The 23,310-nt window shown below is 38.0% G+C and overlaps 1 protein-coding gene across 6 annotated transcripts in view; it reads left to right on the forward strand.

Moving 5' to 3' along the window:
• The window catches only part of EPB41L1 (erythrocyte membrane protein band 4.1 like 1), a 212,780-nt gene that overhangs the window by 90,065 nt on the left and 99,405 nt on the right, over positions 1–23,310 (forward strand). The window contains exon 1 of one of the 6 annotated variants that reach the window (XM_063297196.1): positions 6,388–6,474. The exons of the other annotated variants lie outside the window; for them this stretch is intronic. The gene's annotated coding sequence lies outside the window, so the exon portion shown is untranslated. Of the gene's footprint in view, positions 1–6,387; positions 6,475–23,310 lie in introns of those variants that run through there. 6 annotated transcript variants of the gene reach the window in all.

A 23,310-nucleotide genomic window follows, 5' to 3' on the forward strand; every position in this document is an offset into this window, starting at 1 on the left:
ATATCCAATTTGGTATATTTGGAAGTAATCTTTTTTTGTATTTGTCCCAGGTCTTAAGTAACATTTTTCTAATAATGTGATTATTAAATTCTTTGTTCAATTTTACTTTTTCATACCAGATATAAGCATGCCAACCAAATTTAATTTCGTGTCCTTCTAACAGTAAAAGTTTTTGATCTTTCAATATTAACCAGTCTTTGATCCATAGAAAACAACAAGCTTCCAGATATAACTTAAGATCAGGTAATCCCAGGCCTCCTTTCTCTTTGGGATCTTGCAATAGTTTAAATTTAATTCTTGGTTTTTTTCCCTGCCATATAAATTTCAAAATGTCTTTTTGCCATAACTTAAAAGTTTTTTCATTTATCAAAATCGGAATTGTTTGGAACAGAAATAACATCTTTGGTAATATATTCATTTTAATCACAGATATTCTTCCTAAAAGAGATAATTGTAACTTACTCCACCTCTCTAAATCTAATTTAATCTCAGACCACTTTTTCTCATAGTTGTTGTGGAGTAATGCATTATTATTAGCTGAAAGTATTATACCCAAGTATCTAATTTTCTTTTCTATTGTAAAGCCAGTTTTTTCTTTTAAAATTTCTTGTTGTTTTGGGGTCATATTTTTACTCAATATTTTAGTTTTTTGGTTATTAATTTTAAATCCTGCTACCTCTCCAAATTCTGTTATTTTTTTCCAATAAATAGTCTATCGAATCTAATGGGTTTTGTAAGGTAAACACCAAGTTGTCTGCAAATGCTTTCAATTTAAATACTTGTTTTTTAATTTTTATCCCTTCTATTCGTTTATCAAATCTTATCCTTCTAATAAGAACTTCTAAGACAAGAATGAATAATAAAGGTGACAATGGACATCCCTGTCTTGTTCCCTTTTCTATTTTACAATTATCTGTTACTTCTTTCTTTACTATTATTCTAGCTTTTTGTGATGAATAAATTGCTTTGATCCCCATCGTAAAGTCTTTTCCAAACTCCATTTTCTCCAATACCTTGGTCATAAATCTCCAATTTAAATTATCAAAGGCCTTTTCAGCATCCAAAAATATTAAGGCTATTTGGCTTTCATTATGATGATGTGCATATTCCAAAATATCTATCACTGTTCTTGTTTATTTGTCTTTTTGATAGAAAGCCATTTTGATCTTTATTTATAATTTCTTGAAGGACTATTTTTAATCTTTCAGCTAATATTGCCGTAAAAATTTTATAATCATTGTTAAGCAACGAAATCGGCCTATAATTTTTAGTTAAAGTGGGATCTTGTTCTCCTTTTGGGATAAGAGTGATATTTGCTTCAGACCATGACTCAGGTATCTTGGACCCCATCAGAATCGAATTCATTAAATCTTTAAGTGGCGTTAAAATTTGTTCTAAAAATAATTTATAATAGCCCATAGAGATACTTTATATATAGCCCGGTGTTTTTCCTATTTTAAGTTTTTTTTACCGCATCTATAATTGCTTGGTTAGTAATCGGGCTGTTAATACTGAGTTGTTGACTTTGTGTTAATTTGGGAAGGTTTTGGTTATTAAGATACTTATCGATTTTTTCTTCTGAAATTTCCTGCTTTTGATATAGCTTTGAGAAGAAAGTGAAAAACACTTTTTTAATTCCTTTGTTATCTACCACATCTTCCCCACTGTCTCTTATTCTAGTAACCATTTCTCTCTCTCTCTCTTTTCTTAATTTGTAAGCCAGCCATCTACTTGGTTTATTAGCAATCTCAATTTTTTTTTGTTTTCCATAACGTAATTTTGTCTCCATATCCTTTATTGTCATAAGCTCAAGTTGTTGTTGCAACAGTTTGATTTGATGTATTAAATTTTCGTCTGATGAATTTTCTTGTAATTCTCTTTCCTTTATTTTAATCTGATTCATTATTAATTGAACATTTTGTTGATATTGTTCCTTTATTTTATGGTTCAAAGATATAAAATGTCCCCTCATTACAGCCTTACTAGCATCCCAAACAGTTCTAATATCCACTTCATTGTTCAAATTTATCTCAAAAAATTCTTTTAATTTCTTTTTACACTCCTCTGTTACTCCCTCTTTTTTTAAAATACTCTCATTCAATCTCCATTTTGTACCTTTAGAAATCCTCATGAGTATAACTTTCACTGGGTTATGGTCTGAAAATGTTTTTGGTAAAGTTTCAGCTTTTATTTGCTAAGTTTTTAGATACCCATACCATATCGATTCTAGAAAAGGATTTGAATCTATCAGAAAAAAAAGTATAGTCTTTCATTAAACTGTTTTTATGTCTCCATGCATCTATCAAAGCTAAATTTTCCATTAATTCAAAAATTTTTTTTGGTAATTTCCCCTGTTTATCTTTAATTTGTTCGTCTGATTTTCTATCTAATGCCGGTATCGTAACCCCATTCCAGTCACCCATTAATATCCAGCTGGTATGAGAATATTTTTATAATTCTTCCATTAAATTATCATAAAAAATCTTCGTGTCTTTATGGGGTACATATACTCCCACTACAATTATTTTCATATCTTGAACTTCAATTTCAATTCCCAGAAAATCTCCCTTGATCATCAGAAAATAGCAAACGTGGTTAGATAAGATCTAACATATACTACTATACCATTTATTTTCTTATCGTTTGCTCTTACAAATTCATTACCCAATTTTCTATTAAGTAAATACTTTACATCCTTTTTTTAAATATGAGTTTCTTGAAGGCAAATAACATCATTATTCAAATTTTTAAGATGGTGAAAGATTTTTTTCCTTTTGGGGGGACTATTTGCCCCATTGATATTGAATGTAATATAACTAATACCCATCACGCCAGTAATTCTTCATATTCTTTAGAAGTTGTGGCTGACTCTTCTCTGCTAGTTTCTTTAATATTTGTCTTAATATGGTCTAAATCCTTTTTGTATCTTTCTAGAAATTCTTTAACCTAGTGCATTGAATTCAACTTAAACTTCCTTTCCTGAAAGGTAAAGCTTACCCCCTCTAATTTCTCCCAGTGAAATGATATGTTGTTTCTTTTCAACATTTCCGTTAAACCTACATATTCCTTTCTTTTTCTCAAACTTCTTATCGGTATTTCTTTAAGCACAATAATATCTTTTCCTTTAATTCTAATTCTATTGTCAAAGTGTGCATGTAATATCATCTCTTTAGTTTTTCTCCTTGAAAATTCAATCAATATGTCTCTAGGTTTATTATGTGTCTGTGCATATTTTCAATTTATACGAAACATCTTCTCAATCTCCTCTTCCATCTTATATTCTTCCCAATTTAGCAAGTTTGCTTGTGTTCAGACTATTGTTTCCTCAGTCTCACCCTCCTTTCCTTCTGGTGTACCCCTAAACCTCAGACTGAATTCCTTGTCTCTTAGTTCTAAAAGGGCTATTCCGTCTAATTCATTTTCTTTCTCTACTTCCAATTCTTCTACTCTTTTCAATCACCTTTTTTGTTTCCTCATCTATTTCCTCATTTATTTTATCTAAATTTTGTTTCCATCATTTCTCAAAATCTTCAAAACGTTTTTCCAACATTATATTTACATTTTGCAAGATTGTTTGTGAAGTCTTTCCAGAAAACTCTTCAAACATTGCTCGAAGTCCATCATATTCTCCTGCTCCCGATTCTCTTCTGTTTTGCCTCCTGGTATTCTTTGTTAAAGTGTTCATACAATATACACAGTATTTTAAAGGTTATATCCACCACGTTATAAGGAGAAACTTGCTATACAGCTTTTGTCCACCAAATCCACTATATGGTGAGAAGTAATATAGGCACAAGAAAATGGCTACTATGTATTAATAATTAATTTGCACTCTGTTCCTGTAGTCCTTATTTTCTCCTTTTAATTTCTCTACAGTTCATCCACCCATTTTGAAATAAAGTGACTCACCAGGCTTTCCTGAATCTCTACAGCTACATTTAGTCTCTTCTTCTTTCTTCTATTAAGTTGTAAAATAGCCAAGGAAGTGGGGTGGTCGAGGGTATTGTCTTTTAACAAGACGTTCAATTGCAGCTTCTGCTTACCGAAAAGAAAGTGCTTCCCAGCTGAATCTCTGCTTCGCAAAGAAGCGACGTCTGCCGTTTTTCTTGCTTGTCAGCTGTCCAGAGAGCACTTTCACTTTCTCACTCACAGCTCCTTTCGCCAGGAGTTGCTTTCGATCTGGAAAAACCTTCCAACTCATATCAAGCCACAATGAGAACTCTATCTGTAGAGCTTCAGTAGAGTTCAGCCCGACTCCATTGCTCCCACACCAGAACCCCCCGGAAGTTTAATTCTTTATGCTTTATTTTTTTTTGACATGTTTTATTGTTTTATATCTTTACTGTATGCCATCCAGAGTCACTTCTTGTGAGATGGGTGGCTATATAAATTTGATAGACAAATAAACAAACAAATAAATAAAAACCCAGGACTGCATCACCAGCCATAATAGATCAGATGTTCAGATTGTCTTCCGAATATGTGTGATATTATTTAGAATGTGTTTCAAGTGACTAGCATTGATGAACATTTGCAAATTGACAGGTGTGCTTGTAGAACCTCTTTTTATTTGTTATCTTCTTTTGAACAGATGCTAGTTCTAGCCTGTACAATTCTTCAAGCAAAGGGCCAGAAATTAGGACCACTGACAATATTCATCTAATTGGGTCTTGCTAAACTTGTGTCTTCCAGTAGTTTTGGGATCACAACTCTCAGAATCCCCTATTAGCATGCCTGGCTATGAATTCTGGAAATGTGTCGGGTTGGTGAAGACTGATTTAGCAGATCCATAGTTCCTCCATAATTCTGTTTGCCAGTTCTTTCTTTACTTCCCTGTGAATTCCTGTGCTTAAGAAAAGCTGGAGTATAGTGTGTTCCCTGTAATACATTTAAGGTAAAAGCTTTTAGTACTAACTTGCATCATCATGTCTTCTTTTCCCTTTGTCACACAGTTGGTGTGCCAACTCCTTCACAAAGTAGTTGTAGCTAATCTCAGTCAGCTGATTGTGCAAAAATAAAAGTACAGGACGTAGATGCTCTCTGAATCTCCTTTTTTCCCCCTTGCCCCTAGAGCTCCTGAGATCACCCTACTGAATTTTCAGAAAGAAACTGCCAAAAACCCATCTCCCATTTCCAAGGACATCCATTATATCGTCCACCCGTCTAGCTGCCAAAGATATGCTTGTCCCAAACTACATAGGAGTTTAGAGACCAAAATCAAGCCCTCACTTGTGTCCAGAAACAAGTTTGGAGCCAGTGAAGATATATCCAAGCTAGTTGTTCTCATTTATTAAGCTTTGAGAGTTTAGTAAGATAGTTAAATAATTCAGTAAGCCAGTGATCAGAAAGGGGAAACCTAGATAATATAGATTGTAGTCTCTAACTTTTTCTGGATATAATAGTTCTAATAGGTCCAGTTTACCTTTTAGCTCTGTGTTTCATCTTGTTTTAGACATTTGTGTACATTATTCTAGAATAATGAATTGTGTATAGGGACTATAACTAACAGTAAAGCAATCCCTACTCTGAAATATTCAGTTGCTTGGAACTGCAAAGGGTACTAATGATGGGTGAGATATGGTTTGGCAGCTGGTTTTAGATCCTCTATTAAGCTTCTAGAGAGGAACTCATAGCCCCATCTGAGAGTTTAGCTGAGGAGTTTGTCTAATCACTTCAGAAACAATGATGACCATTCTTAAGATATATCATCTCCATTTCTACCTAATAGCTTTTCCGTGCATGTTAACTGCCTTTCTTTCTTCCCTACCTTACTCCCACTTTGTTATTACTAACACTGTGCAGTGGCACGTGCTACGGATGTCTGAAAACTTGTTTCTTAATTAGATAGAGGTAATAAATAGGAGTGTGACAAACAAAACCCAACATTAACAGAGGCATGGGGCCCCTTTAGAGGCCTGGAAAGCAAACACTCAGGCACTTTCCCTTATTGTATTTGCGGCATTATGCTGCATATAGGAGAAGGAAAACACAGAGCTGATTTGTTCCTTGGAGCTTTCTTTGAAATGAGCCAGATGTTTACAGCTAAGGAGGACTAAAATGTGTGATTTGAGGGGGAAGGGGATAGGGTAGGCTGAATGAATACTGCTAGGTGCCTAACAAGCATTCCTGCTATTAGTCTAAAGCCATCTGCTAGATTTGTGTGGAAAAAGGGAAATCCTTCAGGGAGGGGGGGCAGTGGTGTGGGGGAGAGAGAGAGTGTGAGTCATGGAGAGGCAGACAACTCTATCATTGAGGTTCTGGCCAGACAGCAGGGGAGAGGATCCTAGACTCCCCACTCCACCCCCTCCAGCTGTGGGCTACAAGGTTTGCAGCGACTGCAGTATGCATCAATCAATGCGTGGGGGGTGTTAAAGTTAGTGGAGAGGTTGCTCTGCAGAAAGAAACGCCATTGTACAAACAGCACCAGCCCAGTCGAGAGGAGTGACACAGCAGGGATGGGGAGCGCTCACAAAGGTAGGGCTGGCTTAGCCAAGGAGGGAAATGAGAAATACTGGTTGGTTTGTTTCATTTGGCTTGCAACCTAAGCTTTCTCCAGAGTTTTAGCCTTGTTGTTTAATAGCAGAACATTAGCCTTGTCTAGAAAGCTATACATCTAGGCTGTTAGTTTCCAAACCTGCTACCTGTACCTATATAGCCTTGAGCCAATACAATGTAGTTCCCTAACTTTTTACTGCATCAAAGACAGAAAGGGGGAGAAGGATATACTTTTCTGCTCTGTGCATTTATGTTTTGAAAAGAGGATGCTGCAGTCTGCATGCATGGTTCCTTATGACCAGCAGTAGAATTAAAATGCTACGTTATGTTTCGGAAATGACAATTTAAAAGGTGTATCGACTGAAATTTTATAGCTGTTTTCATCACCTCTCCACTGCTAAAGTTACTTAATGGACAAGGTGGAAGAACACCATTCCTTTAAGGTTTTGCATGTAGAAGGTTACAGGAGGAGGAGTTAAAGCATGGGATTTTGGGATTCATTAAAGACCCCTTGCATTTTCTTCTTCTTTGTGCTTTATATACAGCCTTTGCCCTTCCTGTTAAGAAATGCTCTCTTGAAAAGCTAGGTAATTCAGGAAGGGCTTGTCGTACTGAATGCTCTGGATTAACTATAACCCTGTTCTAAATCAGCCTTCTGAAACTGAGCACTGTCCAGAGAAATTGTAATTACATCTTCCAGAATTCCTGGCTAGCATACTGACTGGGAATTCTGGGAGATACAGTCCCATTCTCTTTGGAATATGTTGGGTTGTGAAAAGTTGTTCTGGAGCAGTGTCTTAATGCAGAGTGGTCATTGCTAAATTTTAAGAAACTTAAGGTTCGTTACACTGGAGAAGGCCGATCCACTCTTCTTTGATGGCATTCCTGTGAAGTCTCTGTAGAGACTCCGTAGAGTCTCTGTAGAGACTTCATGGCTTCATTTCTAGGCTATGTCAGTAATTAGAATCCTCACCTTGAAAAGTGCACCTAAGCTTTTAATAGCCACAGTGCGGGAAGCAGAGGTGACTAAGAGTTTTTGGGGAGGATCTCATCTGTGTAACCTTGTTGCATGAATGATTAAATACCAGCGAAGCCTGTCTTAAGCAGGCAGTTTTTTAAGACAGACAAAAAGCTTCAGCCAGGAATTATGTTGCCTTTGTACTGTATCTACGAAGATCAAGTACAATATTAAAAAGTAATATTAACTATCTGTCACTTGATGGAGGGCAGAGAATCCTTTTGGTTGGAACAAGATAGTGGATACAGGTTGTTTCGGAGAGGGTATAACAGCAAGTGCAGTTTTTCTTAAGCCTCCATCTCAAGCTGAGCCTGCCAGATTTTAACTTTTAAAAGCGCAGGCTCCTCTGCAGCTTGGGCACTCTGTCAAAGGTTTTTGGCATTTCCTTGTATTGTTTAGCCTAGGGCTTTCTCTGTAGTTGCCAGTCCCCCCCCCCCCCCAAGAGATGGAGCCTGTTCCATTTGACAAATGCCTCAGCTATGAGAAAGGATGAGAAGTGCTTTTACCTAATCAATTTCTCCACCATTCTTTTGGCCCAACTTGGTTCTCCTGTCTGCTAAAGCCAATGGGTATCCTATGTTGCCCTACCCTAAATGGGCAAATAGATTGGGTAGAGAGGGACAAGGTGAGAAGTTGCATTTTTATATTTCTCACTGACCTCGTTCACACATCACACTGTGATATTGCTTGCTTTTTGATGGTTTACTGAGTAAATCACAATTAGATTGATTTGCACAAAATGCTAAGTCATAAACCATAGTTTAAAAACAAGAAAGGCTGGGTTTACACAGCATGCCAAATCAAAACCAAATAAAGCATATTCTGGCTTAGAACAATATGCTGTTTGAACCAGGCCATTCCTTATGTGGTTAGTTTAATCCATAGCTTGTTGATAAATCATACTAGCCTGTTTTACATATAATACTAAGACATCTATCATGACTTACACATCACAATGACTGTACTTACACATGAGATTAAGCCAAAATCACTTCAGCTTAGTGTAATGTGTGAACCAGTCATCATCTACAGTAGATTCTTCTAAGGCAGCTTTGCAACCCAGATGCCTTCCAAATTGTTTAGAAATACAGCTCCCCAAAGGTTGTTTCAGTTCCAACACCTCCAGAGGACTCTAGGTTGGAAAAGTCTGTTGCAAAGTAGGTTTACATGAGTTCCAGGTATCTGAGACAGCACTATCCCAGGAATGGAGGAAAGTACAAACATGTTTTTAAGGGGACTTCAGTGGGAAGCTCTGTTTTGTTCAGCAGTACAGCCTAGGTAGTGCTCCCCAACTTCAAATGCATCTGGAAGACCCATGTGGACAGGTGGAGTAGAGGTTATCATCTTTGGGCTAGAGTGCCTTTTATCAGTAATTTTGACAGGTTGCCTAGCTTCCTAAAACAAGCTAAAGGTAAAGGTAAAGGTTTCCCTTGACATTAAGTCCAGTCATGTCTGACTCTAGGGGGCGGTGCTCATCTCTGTTTCAAGCCGAAGAGCCGGTGTTTGTCCGTAGACCCTTCCGTGGTCATGTGGCCGGCATGACTAAACAGAATGCTGTTACCTGCCCGCCGAAGCAGTACCTATTAATCTACTCACATTTGCAACATAGACCTAATTTCACTAAATATGTGGTGCCTAAACGAATAAACCTTATCATAGCTTTAATGTGCTGACTTGGTTCCTACAACATGGTGAACCACAAACTACCCAAACCCATTTTAGTGTAGTATGATGTGTTTTGCAAAGCTAGCCACAGAATGTTAGTGGTTTTCATCAGCCTTTATGTGGGCTGTGGTTGAAAGGCATAAGGGTATTTCTAGTAAAACACGGTTGGCATCCCAACCCAAATCAACTAAAGTATGTTGAGACTTCTGTAAATTTGGTTCAAGGATCATTGTTGTATACATGGACATCAGACTTAAAAAATTAAAAATTCTCTTAGTTTCCTGTCAAAAATGCAGTATCCCTGAATATTCAGTCATGTTCTCATGGCAGACAATACAGTAAGTTTTCTTTTTGTTATTCAGAGTTTAGATTTGCTGAGTTGTTGGTGCCTTTAATTAATGTACAGATGGTTAGCTCCATTATATCAACAATGAACACGGGTACTGTATAATGCTTAATTCTGCATAATGGCTCAGGAGTCAGTTCATGGCCTATTTTTGTTTCTTTTAAAATGTTTTCTGAATCTGCAGAATTAGCACTTTTGCTAAGCTGGAAGAGCACTGTGCTATGTGGCTATTTAGATCTCTTTCCTCTGTTTGAAGGTATTTGCTTATTTAGTGGGACCAACACAGAGATTACTTGTCTGTCTAGAAAGATTATTTATATTAAATGATAATAGAATAATAGAATTGAAAGGGGCCATTTAGGCCATCGAAGTCCAACCTCCAACCTGACCCTGATAAATGGTCTAATTAGGATTGGGTAACAAAATAGAGAATGAGATGCTTAACTGGATCTCCTGCATGAAGAAGAGTAAGATAATGAATATAAAGTGATGGAGGGTGCTGATTCAGGTTGTGCCTAAAACACAGGAGAGCTTAGTGCCTTGCCCTTCCTTGTTGTCTTAGATGACCCATCCCAATCTGTTACTTATTTGCCTTACAAGATAAAACATGCTAACCACACATCCTTCAGCGTTTTATTAGCATTCTCTCTCTTTCTCTCTCTCTGTTATTCTGCAGTGAAAGGTGACTCATCCATCTTTCAGTGTGCAACTGCAGGTTGTTGTGACAAAGCACTAGATGTGGGGCAAGGTCCAAAATAAGATCATACTCCTACATTCTGGATTTGATCCAATTTCATTCACAACAGTAGCAGAGGTCAAGTTGTGAGTGCTTAAACAATCCAAGGTATTGAAGTCAGAGTCCAAAACTATTGTTGCCTCAGATGGTAGTTTGCTCTCATTTGTCACTTTAGCATGTAGCCTGGGCAGGAAGGAACCATGGTATATAAAAAGCAAACTTGCCATTCACTTGAATGATGGGATGGTTAGATAATTTCCCACCAAGTGTCAGTAATTCCTCATTCAACTTTTATAGATGGTGCAGCAAGTTTTGGAAGTACGAGCAATCAGGAACTAGTGGGAATTATGTGCTGCTAAAAATCGATGGCTCAGATATCAGCCTCCCATCTTCTTTTGAAACCTGTCACTCCTGTGTTCTCTGTTACATTAATCTAGAGCAGATGAAAGTTCAAAGCATTTTTATCTGAAGCATAAAGGTAGTGAGTCCTTATGGAGTCCAAACTACATCTTTGATGCACAAGAAAGATAAACAAGCAGATTTAGGAAGTTCAAAAATAAAGCATACAGGAAAGATGAAAAGCTTTCCCAGCTCAGAATAAAACAGCCCCATTCAGAATCTTCTACTGGAATATTTCAAATGGATTTTTGTTCCATTGGAACACAACTCAAAATACTTTGTAAAATTGGATTTGTTTGTTTATTTTTCCTCTCCCCCCTCTCCTGTCTCTCAAGCCCTGAAGGGATAGAGCCCATCAATCACTGAAGCCAAAGCATTATGGGATCCATGTTTCATAAGCCCAAACCAACAACTGTTTTTAAAGAGCGAGTGAAAGGTATCCGAAGCAGAAGTTCTGAAGTAGAACTTGTCACTGACTCTTGTTCCCAACTCTGTTCTGGATTTTAAAAAAAGAGTGTGATTGAAGCTTGATAATTAAATATGCCTTGATCTAACCAAAAGTCTTCTGCGACCACCCAAATCCCAGATTGCACGATGACGTTTGGTGCCTCAAAGTCAAGTGCTTCTTTTTTTTCTCTCCTGCCTACTCCCACCCTGCCCTCAAGTTGAGAAGCTACTCACATACAGGCACTGCTCCTAAGAAATACACAGACATCCACATGCATAGAATGGAGGATAAATTCATATGTACAATACCATACCTAACACCCATAGCACAGTACCTGGTCTTCTGCAGAGGTGAAAGACAAAAGTTGAAGCTTGCAATCTTTTTCCTCCATGCAACTGCATGCACAAGCCAAGAGGGCAAAACCTCAATGACTTGATGCCCTAATGTCTCTGCTCTGCCAAGAAGGAAGAAGAATCAAAGAAGTACCACCCCACAGATAACAGAGACTTTTCTGGGCTTTTCTTGCTCTCTCTTTCTCTCCCTCAGCCATCATCCCTGCTCACATCATCTCCACGTTCCAAATGGGGATCCCCCTCAAGTGATTTCTGGATGTACGTGTGTATGTATCAATCTCTCTAGCTGGTTGTCCTTGTCCCCTTGCAGAAATTGCAGCCTCATTGCTCTGCTCAACCACCCAGCCCCACCCACTCTGCTGCTTTGTGCCTTCTGCCATGAAACTACAACCGAATGGTGCCACTGTACTGCCTGTTTTGTGCTGAGCCTGCAACTTGCAGGGAGTACCCAACAACCTTGATTTCACAAGTTGGGGTTTTAAAGCAGGATAAGCCTCTGCAATCAAGACTGGCCAAATAAATAGGGAGAGTTGGCAGATGTGAGCCATTATCTCCCTCCTTTCTTCCTCTTTTCTGCTAGCACTAATGGCCTAATTTATTTTTAAAAAATATATGGAATATTAGCCCACCTTCAGAAGTTAGATAGTTGACTCAGACCAGCCAACTATTACATGTGCTTCAGTGCTTTTTTTTGTGGATACCTGTAGGATGAGTAGTTGGGGCAATTTGCCATGAAACAATATCCTTTGGCATAAAAGCTGACAGTGAGTTGGCAGACCATACTGGCAATTCCATGTTCTTGCATTGGCCAAGGAACAAGTGGATCATATTTATTTCAGCATTGTCTTCCTGCATCCTACTGAATTGGAGAAGGAAGCAGTCAGTGGGTTAAGCTGGAAGTTGACATAAAGCCTATTCTGAATTAGATGTCAGTCCTCCCAGGGTTCAGAGGTATTTCAGTTTTTAATAAATGTAAAACAATGGAGCAATATGTGTATTTGGCTTAATAACTCAAGGAGATATTTGGAAAGCAAGTGGAAAGGATGGGAACTTGAATGCAAAATTCCCTTCTTGAATGGAATGCATTCCATTTGTGTATGTGTGGGAATATCAGTGTTGCTACAATCATGCTAATGATGTTGTGTTGTGAAGACTGAGTGATCTGAGGCCATCGGACAAGCTGGAGTTTAACTATATTGACTCTTCCCTTCCCACTATCACCGAGGTCCAATGCAAATAATTTATATAACTGCAGTGTACATGCAAAATAAGAGTAAGCTGCACTGAATGCAGAGGGACTTGTTTTTGAAAAAAAATGTCCCCAGGATTAAATAGTTAGATATTTTCTGGATTTGTCATTGTCCTAGGTGTATCCACAAAAAAAAAATGATGTAGCAATTTACTGTTGCCTTAAATCAGTGAGTGAATTACAGAGTAGTGAAATAGTCTAATTTAAGACTCAATTAAATCCCTCTTTTGGATTTTCTGAATTTTGGTATATGTTTGCTATCAAACCAGATCTCGTGTGGGTGCTGCTGATAAATAAAAGGTCTGAGTGAACAAATAGAAATCCAAGCAGAGAGAAAGGAGAAATGTGACATGAAAGACCAAGCCTCTCAAGAATTCATCTTCTACTTAGAAACTTCTACTTAGAAATCAGAGTAGATTCCAGGACCTCATTATTGATGATGTTTCTAGACTCCCTGATGAGCAGCTGCCTCAAGCTTCATGTTATTGTGAATGAGTTACAGTCCCAAAGATCAGACCGATTACATTGGGAAGTCTTGAAATCATGGACAATGGGTATAGTATCAGAGGGTTAGGGTTAGGATAAAAGTTGTTATATTTTAAAAAGGAGAAGAAAGAAGATCTAGGTGATTACAGGCTGTCAGCTTGATGTCAGTCTGGCTCTTTGACTGTTGCCTTAAACCAAAAGTAATTCTTTCTTTCCAAGCAAGAATTCTTTAGCAAGTTTTATTGAGATGAAAGGATGGGATTATAAGAATTTCAATATTGCCTATTTAGAAGCAATTTATCCTTTAATACAGTAGAGAAGAGTCTTTTTTTTTTTTAGTTTCTTTCTAACAACCTTCATATGATTCTTCAGGGAGCATGGATCTTTTCACTAATAATGGAGAAGATTATACAGATTGTTTACCTAACAATCCCTGGAGCTTTATTAGTCTGTGAACCACCGATTTCCACATTAGCACTGGACAAACTCTAAAACAGATTGTTGAACAGTTGGTTTGTGAGCATTTAGAAAAGAATGAATTGCTTGACAGAAGCCAGCTTGGGTTTATCAAGAATATATTGGGAAAAATCAACCTGGTCTCTTTCTTTGATAGAGTAACCAGTATATTTGACCAGGAGAATGCAGTGTGGTTTAACTTCAACTGTCTCCCATAAGATTCTAGAAGAGAAGGTGGCAAAATATTGGCTGCCATAGTAAAGATACTATGCTATCTTTAGATGAGTACAGAGCTGGTTGCACAATTATACCCAACATCAGTGGCTCTGCTGGAGGGAAGTGTTGAATGGTGTACCACAGGGCTCTGTTCCAATAAGTAACATGGATGAGGGATTAGAAGATAGCATCATCAAGTTTGCAAAGAACACAGAAAGCAAAGAACACAAATATTAGTACAAAGAACACAAAGATAAACATCTTAGAGGACAGTATCAAGTTTCAAGAAGAACTATACATGCTGGGACAATGGGCAAAGACTAGCAGTATAAATTCAATGGAGATAATACAGAGCCATACATTTGAGTAGGAAAAATCAAAGGTATGAGTGTAGGAAGGGCAGGGGAATCATACTGGACAGTAATATATGGGAAAGGGATTTGGATTACTTATTGGATCATAAGCTAAACACAAGCCAGCAGTGTGATCTAGCTCCCAAAAAGCAAATGCAGTCCTGGGCTGTATCAACAGAATTATAATGTCAAGATCAAGAGAAGTAATTGTTTCTATTTATCACTCAGCAGATCGCATCTAGAATATTGCACTGCATTTTAGGAAGGACATTGACTGGAGCATGTGCAGAGGAGATGAACCAAGATGATAAGGGACCTAAAAGTAAACCTGATGAAGTACAGTTGGAAGCGTTGGATATGTCAGCAATGGAGAAGACTGTGGGGAGACATGAAAGCAGTCTACAGATATTTGAAGGGCTGTCATGTAGGAGATGGAATAGAATTTTCAGTATTGTTTCAGAAGAGAGGACCAGAAACAGTTCGTTTAAATTATAAGAGGGTAGATTTAGGTTGATCATTGGAAAAATTTCCTTACAGTAAGAGCTATTCAGCAATCTAACAGCCTGCCTCAAGAAGTAGTGGTTTTTCCTTCACATGAGGTATTTAAAGAGAGGCTGGATGGCCATCTGTCTTGGATACTAAGTAGAGGATTCCTATATTAGGCTAGATGTTACCCCAGGTACCTTCCAACCCCTACATTCTAAGATTCTATAAAAGAACAGCAATATTTGATGCTTGTTTCATTTGTTTCGTAAGCATGTGCTGAGCCAATGTGAAAAAAATTATTGCCTCTTAATTTAATATATTCAGTTAAAGGGATAATTAGGTCTATTTCTTGAGGACCCCATCAGACAATCAGGGCTGATTTAGGTCAAATCAATTTTGGTTCTCCTAGTCACAGTGATGTTCTCACCATAGCGATTCTGGAGGTATATTATGCCCTGCTCAAAACAAATTTTTGAAGACCCCATAAAAAGTGTTGCTTATCAGACAAAGCTTTCAGAACAATTTCTAAGGCTTTCTGACTCCACCAACCCACAGTAAGGGACATAATCTTGGAATGGAGAATATTTGGGACAATAGTGAATCTTCCAAGAGTGGCATCCTGTCAAAATCACTCCAAGAATACAGAAAAAAAAAATCACTGTGAATTTACTAGGAATCTCAGAACAATATCCAGAGATCTGCAGGCCTCTCTTACTTTGGCTAAGCCACGATTTCACCATCAATAAAGCTCTAGATGAAAGTGGAGGTTCATAGGAGAGCAGCAAGGCTGAATGTTGCCAAAAATGTATGGAGGAATGTTCTATGGACAGATGAGTCAACAATAGAACTTTTCAAGCTGTACATGGGCATAATTATATATGTCAGAAACCAAACTCTGCATTCCTCATATGAACTCCTGAGGGTAGAGATGGTAGTTCCAGGACTGGGGATGCTTTGCTGCCTCTGGATCAGATGATTTGCCAGCATTGAAGACAGCATAAATTCTGCTTTGTATCAGAGAACTCTGAAAGATAGTAGCAGTAAGACTCAAGTAAAGCTTTAATAACATCAGTGAAAAAGTTATCCAAAAATTCAGGAAATCCAAAAGAAGACAAATATTTATTCACAGAACTGTGCTTTGCACCATGCCAGGTACAAAAAAGTGTTTTGCTGTCATTAAGAATGCAAGCTGTGACAACTGATTGAAACTCTGGCCTTGCCAAATCTCTCTTTGCCCCAGTTTCTCTGGTCTGCAGTATAAAACATAATAGCAGTGAATTATTGCAAGGATTACTGAGATTGTGTGTATAAAATGTGATATAAAATGCTAGATGCTCTTACCTGTGATCTGAGTGAGTGACATACAAAATAAGCATAAAGAAAGTTAAGTTTTGGCAGTTTTCAACAAGATCATCTCTGGAAACAAGTCTAGTTTCAGAATAATCCAAGATTAAATCAAGACTAATACAATCAGCATTTGCCTAATTATATTGATAGCTTTTTCAAACTTAGTCCTAAAGACTTAGAGATACAAAATAGGTGATGATTATCTCTTTTTATTGGACCACCTTCCTTGTTCTAAAAAGACAAAAACTTTCCTGAGACAGAGTAAAAGGACAAGTAGTTTTCAGCAACAAGATTTTTAGAGTTAGTTGCATCTAGTTAAGCACAGATCCTTTTGTGGCCTCTACATTGCAGAATCTCAGGAATATAGTTAGATGTTCAGTTCTGTGAAATGTAACATGCTTTTTGTGGCATACTGAGACCAAAGGACATCCAAAGCAAGGGACTTAATTTTCTTGCAGATGGAACTCTAGGATCCTCTACTTTTCAAACAGCATTTCATGAATTATATTTACTAGTCTTCCTGAATGGCATTGCATTGTGCTGCCCTAAACTGGGTATTAGTTTATTTTTAAAGCATAACTGTTGAAACCAAATTAGGTTAAGCTTGTATTTAATTATATTCTGCAAATAAGTACTGTAGTGATAGCATGATGGAACCTAGTACTTGAAGATCTTTGGAAGTATAACTCTTAGCAACTCCAGCTAGCATTACTACTGGTCAAGACTGATGGGTGCTGTAGTCCAAATCATCTGGAGGGTTCCAGGTTGGACAGGACTGGAGTAAACCAATATCTGTTTCAGGTAAATTTGAAGGGTTTTTTTTTTTTGGTCTCTGTTAGATGGGATCTTTGGCCCATGTGTGCATCAGAATACTTGTATAGTGCTGATATTCTAAACATCAGAATATTGATTTCATAATTAGTTCTTATATAATAATTTTTAAAAACAAGAAATACATAGTCGGCTTAACATTTTATATCATAATAGCACAGGTAGTCCTCGCTTAGCGACCACAATTGGGACTGGCAACTCCATTGTTAAACGCCATAGTTGCTATGCAGAAAATCATGTGACTGCGACAGGCTTACAGCGTCACTTCCACTTCCATTGTTAAGCAAATCACAGTCATTAAGCGAAACATCGTGTGGCTGCGACTTGCGATTTTACTTCTGTGTTCTCCATTAACTCTACTTGTCGGAAGCCAGTTGTGAACCATGCAAATGGTGATTACGTGATGCGGTGGTCATAAATGCAAGGACTGGTTGCAAAGCTGGGTTTGTTTACACTGTCGTAACTTCAAACAGTTACTAAATGAGGCAGTTGGTAAGTGAGGACAACCTGTTTAGAACTTTCAAGTGTCCATTGTGCTTTACGAAGATTTTCTTATAGCAATTCTGTGAAGCAGTAGGTAATCTCAATCCCTGTGGGCTACATATGGGCTCCTCGGCATCCCATCTGATACCTCCCTGTAGATTGTGCTACGGAATTTGGAGCAAGCTGGCCAGTTTTCAGTTGTGTGTTCTCTCCACCCTCCCAAAAATAAAAGCATGAGAGCAGAAAGCCTTTGGAGACATACTGCTCAGTTTCCCAAAAGCTGAAAATTGTGCAGTCAAAATCTAGTGGCAAAATTGCCAAATTTTGGTGAAAAACCTTAGGATGTTTGAGAAGGTTTTAAGAACAGAAACAGGAGTGGTTTTCATCCCAGAGATCTTCTGTTCTCTTTTTCACACTTAATCCCTTTGGGCCAAAAAGATAATCAAAAGCATGAATCCCACCCATTTCAGTGATAACATCTTGCAATTCTCTAGCCGGTGGAAAGTTGAATTATTGCTCCTGACCAGCAAAAGTTTGCCCACTCCTGCTGAAAGGAGTATTCATTTCATTTAAATAGTGGACGTAAGATAAGAACTCAGAGATAGTGAGTTTACCTTGTGAGCTCATGATAGAAGTGAACATGTCATTGGAAATAACATAGCTGGAAGAGTTCATCCTAATGCAGTGCATTTTCTCTTTTGAAATATAAAAAAGTGTCACTTTTACTTCAGGATACCTTCTGGATATAGCGATGGGCTGATTTTTGAATCTAAAAGATGCTGAAGAGATTAGAATTCCAGCAGAAGCCCCCCCCCCTCAAAAGTCATATACAGTATTTGGGCCAGGCAAGTCTGTGAACATAGACTGCATTCCAGCATGAACATGTGTACCAGTGAAAAAATAAAGGGTTTTATTGCAATGAGAAGGGATTACGGTAATGCCTAATTCACATTTCCCGTGGAATTTGATTTCTGCATAATCAAGGGACACTGATGTTTCATTCTGCCCTCCAGTATCCTTTCTAGCTAAGCTAAAGACTCCTGGCATATGATAATGCAATTAAAAAAATATCATGAAGTTGGACCTTTTGATTTTAGTGAAAATTGAGGAAGGATGTGCTTTTTTTAAACAATCCGTTTAATTGCTCAGCTGTCCAGGGCAAGAAACAACAAAATACTACTGAAGTACTTTAAAAATTATGTATGATTGTTGTTAGGCATGACATTTAACTAATGCATTGTTACTATCCTTATGTCAGGGCTTATCAGAACTGTGGGATGTCAGATCTCAGTAGAAACTGGAAAGGCATAAGGTTCTGCTTTAAAATATTGAAGATGCAACAGTGTATAGTTGTGAAGTTTGTTGACTGCAATTATGAAGGAGAAAATTTTGATATCACGTGAGTATAAGAAAAATAAAAGGAAAGCTTTACAATAGTCTGTATTTTTTTAACAAACTAAATTGAGAGGCTTTTAAAGCTGATCCATTACAAATCAAGCAATATAATGTAACAATTTCCCATCTGTTTTAATATTATCACCTACCTGGGAAAGGATGTGAATCAGTAGTATATCTAGCATGCGCTTTACAGGCAGAACATTCCAGGTTCAGAATGGAAAAAATTCTTACTTTAACCACTGGAGAGCCACTGACTAGATAGGATGAGTGGTCTAACTGGGTCCACATGTTGCACTTAATCATTGCTTGCTTAAACATGGCTTGCTGAATAATGCATAGAACCACAATGGGCTGGACTTGCTTGCTAAATTGCAGTGACTGAGGTTCAAAGAGGACACTTACCCAAAACCAAACAAACCATACCACGGTTGAGGGTAATATGTGAACCTAGCTAATATATGGTAACCTTCTATGTTCCTACCTATATTTCAGAAATAAAATAGTGCTCTTCTGTTTCGTTCCTTTCAAGAAAAATTGAAGGAAAGAGATTTTCTCACATGCTTACATACATGTTTGAAGAAAACAACAGGACAGATCAGACTTCCCCCTGAGATTTGGATGGCCCTAACTCTTGTGGCCTTCTGGAAGGCTTTTAAAAGTTGGCTTTCCCCCAAGTGTTAGGGCCAGGATACTAGAGGAGCCCAATATACATGTGTGTTTTATGGAATTATTATGTAATGCCTCAGTTATTATTTTTTCCTTGTATTGCAATTGTTTAAATGGTTTGGGCTTTATATAGTTTTTGTACATTTTGTTCACCATCTAGAGTTATGTATTTAAGATGGGCAGCTATATACATTTTCTCAAATTAATATAAATAAATTAGATCTGTACTTCTAGAGGCACACCTTTGTTACTATCAAAAAGGCATTGGATTCATCATAAAACCTTGATATAATCCTGTATATATTGAAGGAGAGATATAATGATCATTGTAGCAGAAGTGATGTTTTCTGTGATTATTGATAGGCTATAATAAACTCAACATGAAAATAAAAACTCCTCCTTTAGAACATAAAAGAGTCAACCAAGAAATGTGGCATATGGGGCAGGGATAAGAATACTCATTAGTGAATCTCATTCCCGACAAGTCTGTTCCAGGAGAAGGGAAGGAGAGAAGGAGACAAACAGAGAATGAATTCAGCCCTGAATTAAAGTCAGGGTAATAAAGTAGCCAGAAAGAAATTTGGGGGCAATTTATATGTTTGAATTGCAATCAATTTTTTTTTTGTTTATTCGTCCAGTCGCTTCCGACTCTTTGTGACTTCATGGACCAGCCCACGCCAGAGCTTCCTGTCGGTCGTCAACACCACCAGCTCCCCCAGGGATGAGTCCATCACCTCTAGAATATCATCCATCCATCTTGCCCTTGGTCGGTCCCTCTTCCTTTTGCCTTCCACTCTCCCTAGCATCAGCATCTTCTCCAGGGTGTCCTGTCTTCTCATTATGTGGCCAAAGTATTTCAGTTTTGCCTTTAATATCATTCCCTCAAGTGAGCAGTCTGGCTTGATTTCCTGGAGGATGGACTGGTTTGATCTTCTTGCAGTCCAAGGCACTCTCAGAATTTTCCTCCAACACCACAGTTCGAAAGCATCTATCTTCCTTCTCTCAGCCTTCCTTATGGTCCAGCTCTCGCAGCCATATGTTACTATGGGGAACACCATTGCTTTAACTATGCAGACCTTTGTTGTCAGTGTGATGTCTCTGCTCTTAACTATTTTATCGAGATTTGTCATTGCTCTTCTCCCAAGGATTAAGCGTCTTCTGATTTCCTGACTGCAGTCAGCATCTGCAGTAATCTTCGCACCTAGAAATACAAAGTCTTTCACTGCTTCTACATTTTCTCCCTCTATTTGCCAGTTATCAATCAAGCTGGTTGCCATAATCTTGGTCTCACAATCAATGTTATATAAGCTTAAACTTATGTCTTTAAGACTTATGGTTCAGAAAAGAAATGCCCATTCAGACTTTATCCCCAGCTGACTCCGAAAGCCAGTAACCAAATACTGTGCCAGGAAGAGAATACTTCAGCCAGTTTAGTGATTGGCAAACAAATAGACTATTACAGAAATTTTCACAGAAAGCTAAACTTTCTCCAGCAGCATATATTTTGGGTTTATTTTCTAACATGAAAGCTCAAAGAGGCCTGAATCTTTGATCAGGATTAGCTAGATATTAATAAATGTTGAACTAAATCTTTCATTAGCTGTTCATCCATAGGAAACAAATGCATCCTATTTTAACTGTGCAATTCAATGTCAGTCTAATCAGAAATGAATCTAGGTTGAATTCAGAGCGGCTTCCTTACTCTCATAGAAGTGGTAGAGCAGGTGTGTCGCTGAATGTTCAAAAGGGTTGCAGGAAGCTGATTCTGCAAGACAGAGGTACAGGGCTGTGAAAAGCATTTAACAAATCACTTCGCAAAGCAATGTGCTTCTTCCTTGAAGCATTAAAGCAGCCATATCCTCCAGAAAGCTGTACATGAATAGAAAACAATTCCACAAGAATACCAGCAAAATGTCTGAGAAGATATGGGAAGGCGTTTGAAATAACCACATTGAGCATTCCAGAGGACATGACTGTGTAAGAGCTTTGAAGGAGGATGCTTTGCTCATGACAAGGCATTTTACAAAATGCTCTTTTGAAAGTTTTGCACAGGACTTAATGGAGTGTGCAGGATTGATTGTAGTGCCTGATGCGTAGATATGAATTCTGCAATGGAAAGGGAAATGGTGGAAAAGTCCCTAGTGATGCCAACTGTTTTTTAGTGCTGTGGGACAAAGTCAAGCACCTTCTGACTTCAGAGGGGAAGTGACCTCTCTGTACCGTTGGAACCAGCTGTTCTGCAGAGAAGCTTTCGCCCTGGAAAGAGGCATCTTTGAAAGAAGTGGCCTTTAGATAAATTGTATCTTGCTTCTGTGAACCTGATTTGAATGAGATAATGAGGACTAAGCAGACTCAACTGTCACATTAAGGAAGTGAAATAATTTTTTACGGCAGTGCTTTAGGGTTAACCTAACATGATTTGATCATACATGTAGTATGAAGTTCACCCCAAAAGGAAATAGAGTGATAGAGGTGTGTCTATGTATGTACTGTATATATTTGTGTGTGTGTGTGTGTGTGTGTGTTGGGTCACATGGATGTACCATTTGAATAAAGTGGGTCCCCTGATTTTTATTTTTCTTAAAAACCATCTATTGCCTCCCTCAAGCAAGAACAAAACTGTAGAGGAATTTCATGATTGCACCTAGGTTCAATAAAGGCTAATATAATCTAAAGTATATACAGGTAGTCCTCATTTAGTGACCACAGTTGGGACTGGCAACTCGGTTTTAAGCGAAGCAGTCACTAAGTGAAACTGTGACTGTGCTTATGATCTTACTTCAGCTTTCCTTTGCTTTACAGACCTGCAAAGGTCGTAAATGGGAGGACTGGTTGCAAAGTTACTTTTTCATCACTACCTTAACTGCAAACAATGACTGTATGAGGCAATCACTAAACAAAGACTACCTGTCATAATATTGTCTGCATATTGCTAAACAGATAATAGGATGCAGCCTATATATTTAAATGCAAAGTTATATCACAAGTGATGGATTGCTCATTGTACTGCATGTATGTGTGTGTAGTCCAGAGAAGTAGTCATGGCAGTTTGTTGCAAAAAAATAAGAATTTGTGACACCTTAACACCTTAATAAATTTCTTGTGAAAACTTAATACATTTGTGGTGATGTGAGTATGCATAGAAGGACTCCTTCTGTCCATGTTCCTTTTCTGTTTATAAAGCTCTGCCAGGCTTCATCCCCGTTTGGGCCAACAGTGCCCTTATTTTAATATAAATAATGAAGCAAAGAATCAACCTTTGCTTAGCTGGAATAGCATACAGCCTGTTCTCTGTGTGTGCAGAAAGCTGTGGGGAGAGTTGTTAATGTTTTATAACTCCCTGTCTTGTTAGGGCCAGCTGCCAGTGATAATACTCTCTGTAGTGTATTATGGGCTAAGTTCGGAGCAATGGAAGTTGATAAAAACCAGGCACACATTATTAATGAAAGAAGTTGATCATGGCATTGGCTGGAGAGAGTAAGAAACAGATAGAGCCTAACCACCACAAGATAGACCCAGCTTGGCGCTTGGGGATATGGGAAGGATAGAGCTGAAAGAAGCTTGCACAGTGAGGTAGACAGATGGGGTGAGGGGGAGAGAAATTGGCTGTTCCTTTTCATTAATAGGAGGGGGAACCACAGCATGGAGGCACCCAGAGCCTAGAGCTTATGAAAATTAACCTTCCTTTAATTTTACTTTGTATTTGATTTTAGTGTTCCTTGCAATAAGCATGAAAGAGCACTGATTAAGATTTGGAAAGAGCAACAACTTCTGCTCATTCTAAATTATCCTTAAGATGGTCTGCTTCACAGATGAAGGGCTTGGAAGCTACATTCCCCTATGCTCTTTTTCTTTCTCACTTTTTGCTGTCTCCTCCAA

Source organism: Candoia aspera, chromosome 3 (assembly GCF_035149785.1).
Source record: "Candoia aspera isolate rCanAsp1 chromosome 3, rCanAsp1.hap2, whole genome shotgun sequence".
Lineage (NCBI taxonomy): Eukaryota > Metazoa > Chordata > Lepidosauria > Squamata > Boidae > Candoia > Candoia aspera.